Here is a 4,055-nt window from a genome sequence, read left to right as displayed (position 1 = left end):
TGACTTTTTGGCGGGGTTACACCCTTATGTACCTAAAATTTTCTTTACTCCGGGTCCTACCGGAAGCCGTCATATTGTTAGGGATCTACTTCACTAATTGAACTTTTTGTCTTAATACAAGCTACCTTTTTCCAAAAAAATAAATAAATAAAAAAAACAAGTGGCAATTGTTGTCTCCGTTTTCTTTTTTGGTATATAATTGTTGTCTTTTTTTAGTTGTTGAGAAATGAGACAAGACGAATTCCTCTATAAATTATCCATTCCATTGTGTTCCATTACCCAAAAGAATTTAAGAAGAATATTAAATAAGCAGAGCTAGCCCAGTTAGAGATGAAGGCAAGATCTACAAAAGAAAGGCAAACCATGCTGGCCCTGCAAGTGGGATTTGCAATACTTGTTCTTCTATCCTCATATGACTACTTGGGGGTAGAAGCCGAATTCCTTATATGTGACAGTGCAGCATTTGAGCGCTTAAAACTTGACATGGGCACTTTATGTTTTTGTGACAAGAAAGTGCCTTATGAGGTGCGAGCCAAGGACCTAGTAGATCGATTGACACTGGAAGAAAAAGTTGCACAGCTTGGAGACAAAGCCATGGGAGTTGAACGTCTAAACCTGCCAGCATACGAGTGGTGGTCTGAGGCACTCCATGGTGTTTCTGATATTGGTCCGGGCACTCGTTTCGACAAAACCATACCTGCTGCAACCAATTACCCCACTGTTATACTCATTACCTCCTCTTTCAATGAGACCTTGTGGAAAGCCATTGGTGAGGTAGGTCATTAATACTTGTGGTGAATTTTCTTTCTTTCTTTCCAATGTCTAAGCCGAGAAATTCTTTAAGTATTCTTCTTCTTCTTCTTCTTCTAGTACAAGGGAACTTTATATAAAGGGAGGGAATATAATTACATGTACTAAGAGGTGTTGATCATCTGAACAAACTCTATGATGGTAGGAATTCTTTAAAAAGTTTTTAATTTTTTTTCGAGGCTGTTTCAGATGAAGCAAGAGCAATGTATAATGTAGGATTGGCTGGATTGACATATTGGAGCCCAACCATTAACGTTGTTAGAGAACCAAGGTGGGGAAGAATCGCAGAAACACCTGGGGAAGATCCTTTTGTGGTTGGACGTTATGCCGTCAATTATGTAAGAGGTCTGCAAGATGTAAAAGGTTTTAAAAAAACTAAGAAGCCATGGTCAAGGCCTCTCAAGGTTGCAGCATATTGCATACACTATGCAGCTTATGATGTTGACAATTGGAAGGGAATTGATCGCTACCATTTCGATGCCAAGGTGACGGAGAGGGATATGGTGGAGACCTTTACTGAACCATTTAGGATGTGCGTCGAAGATGGAGATGTAGCCAGTGTCATGTGTTCATATAATCGTGTTAATGGCATTCCAGTTTGTGCTGATCCCAAGCTCTTGAATGAAACTATTAGGCAACGTTGGCATCTCAATGGGTGAGTTCACTTTTATATATATATATGTACATTTATACTAGACAAATTCTCAAATGAGCAACAACCTACTAATTTAAAAATCTTCATCCAAAATAGATACATTGTGGCTGATTGCGATTCCGTTGAAATTATGGTTAATGGTCATAAATTCCTTAACGATACACCAATAGAAGCTGTTGAACAAGCATTGAAAGCCGGTAACTTCATTCATTGATACCAATATTGCATCTGTATCCCTTAATTTGTATATATGATATAATACTCAAGTGCTGATTGTGTTAGGGTTTTGACTATAATAATATTAGGGATGGATCTAGATTGTGGGAAATTCTATCCAACTTATGCGACAGCAGCAGTGAGGCAAGGGAAGGTGATGGAGGCTGACATCAATAAGTCTTTGAAGAACCTTTTTGTTGTTCTAATGAGACTTAGCTGGTTTGATGGTAGCCCTGGTGGGTACTCAAGACTTGGGAAGAACGACATATGTTCTCTGGCACATCTTGAGCTATCAGCCGAGGCAGCAAGACAGGGCATTGTCTTGCTCAAGAATGATAACAACACTTTGCCCTTGCCCATTGGAATTGGAAAGCCCAAGTTTGCCATTGTTGGACCTCATGCAAATGCCACTGTAGCCATGATTGGTAACTATGCACGTAAGCTAGTATCTATAGATTCTTCGTCGAATTTCTTCTTTTTATATTACAAATATATATATCAATTAATAAAGATTTTTTTATTCATTCTTGATCATCTTGAGCCACTCTACCATATATGCATGCAGTAAAGAGTGGTATAGCATGTCGTTATTCAACACCAATTGATGGAATCACAGTCGGTTGCGATGGGGGTGTGAAATGCCAAACTGGTAATCAAATTGGTCAAGCAGTAGAGTTATCAAAGCAAGCCGATGCAACCTTCATGTTTGTAGGATTGGACCTTTCAATTGAGGCTGAGAGCTTGGATCGAACTGGTCTCAACTTCCCTGGCAATCAGAAGGCACTCATCACCCAAATTAGTGTAGCTGCCACCAAGCCAGTCATTGTCGTCATTTTTTCTACTGGAGGCATTGACATCTCCTTTTTAGGCAAGACCCCAAGGTTCAAGCCATCATTTGAGCCGGCTACCTTGGGGCTGAGGGTGGTCGTGCCATCGCTGATGTGATTTTTGGCAAGTATAAACCAGGTGAGAATTTGCTCAAATCACTTGGTTTAATAAGAGTAGAGAACATGTATTCTACAACTAAAACAACAAGCCTTGTCTAAATTAAATGGGGTTGACTGCATGGATTCTTGCCTTCCAATGAGCTCTGTTTGATGTCATGCTAGATACAAGGCCTAAGCTATGCATATCCATTCTTACCACTTCTCTTAAGGTTATCTTAGGTTTGTCTCGAACTCTTCTAATTCATTCAATCTGGATTAAGTCACTTCTTTGTAGAACAACATTTTTAGGCCTCTGTTGAATGTGGTCGTACCACCACAACTAACTTTCTCATAGCTACACCTAGGCCAACTCTAACATGATCATTCCTTATCTTATCCTTCCTAGTTTTGCCACTCATCCATCTTAGTATGCATCCTCATTTATGCTAAAATGAATTTATCTATATGATGCTTCGCAGCTGGTCGTCTTCCGATTACATGGTACCCGGCAAGTTATGTGGATCAATTGCCAATGACATCAATGTCTCTGAGACCAATCCCTGAGTCAATGTTCCCAAGAAGGACATACAAGTTCTATAATGGAACAACCGTCTATCCCTTTGGTTACGGATTGAGCTACACCACCTTCAGGTACGCCAATAAGTCGGTCACAAATACTCTTTCGATGAACTTGGGGCCGTTCCAACAGTGAAAGCCACTTGCTGGCCAGACAGATAAATGCCCAGCCATCTTAGTGGATGAAACAAGTTGCAACCAAAAGGTGATGGTAAAAGCAGTGGTGACCAACACTGGAAAAAGGGATGGAGCACATGTTGTCTTGGTATACACAGTGCCACCACCAAGCATACCTGGAACACCCTTCAAAAGACTTGTTGCATTCAAGCGATTGTTTTTAGCAGCAGGAACATCTCCCAGACAGTGCCGTTCATCTTGAATGTATGTCATGATTTTAGCATTATCACTGAAGAACCTTATCAGCCACTACCGGCTGGGCAACATACAATCACCATCGGAAATGGAGATGAGGCAGTTTCAGATCAACTTACTATTAATTTTGGCAACAAAGCATGAATTGTAATCGTCTTTATTCCTTTAATTGGGTCCTTTGTGTCCCATCCTTTTAATTGTAACATTAAGCATATGTTCATAACTTGTTTTAGTGTTTCAAATCTGCTAATGTTAATCTTTGTGCTGTTACTAACAATAAAAAAAAGCCCCTTCTTGCACTAGTACTTACCATATAGCTTAATGTTTAGCTTATTTGTAGCTTCTTTTAGTCTCGTTAGCGCCAATGTTCTATGACAAAATGTATCAATTGGAGGTCATGCAACCAGTGCTGGTTAGTGAAAGTTCGATGGATTTGGTTCAAAATTGAAAAATCAGCAGTTGCATCACAGAAGAACTGAACAAAAATTGCTAAGCAAAAA

The 4,055-nt window shown here is 39.8% G+C and overlaps 1 pseudogene; it reads left to right on the top strand.

Annotated features, from left to right (window-relative positions):
- The first annotated feature begins 330 nt into the window (after positions 1-330).
- Positions 331-3,699, top strand: LOC149023677 (beta-xylosidase/alpha-L-arabinofuranosidase 1-like; annotated as a pseudogene).
- The last annotated feature ends 356 nt before the right edge of the window (positions 3,700-4,055 follow it).

Source organism: Hakea prostrata, chromosome 2 (assembly GCF_041222555.1).
Source record: "Hakea prostrata isolate BN-2017 chromosome 2, UWA_Hpros_2, whole genome shotgun sequence".
Lineage (NCBI taxonomy): Eukaryota > Viridiplantae > Streptophyta > Magnoliopsida > Proteales > Proteaceae > Hakea > Hakea prostrata.
Note: the sequence above shows the minus strand (reverse complement) of the source record. Positions and strands in the feature narration are given on the sequence as shown.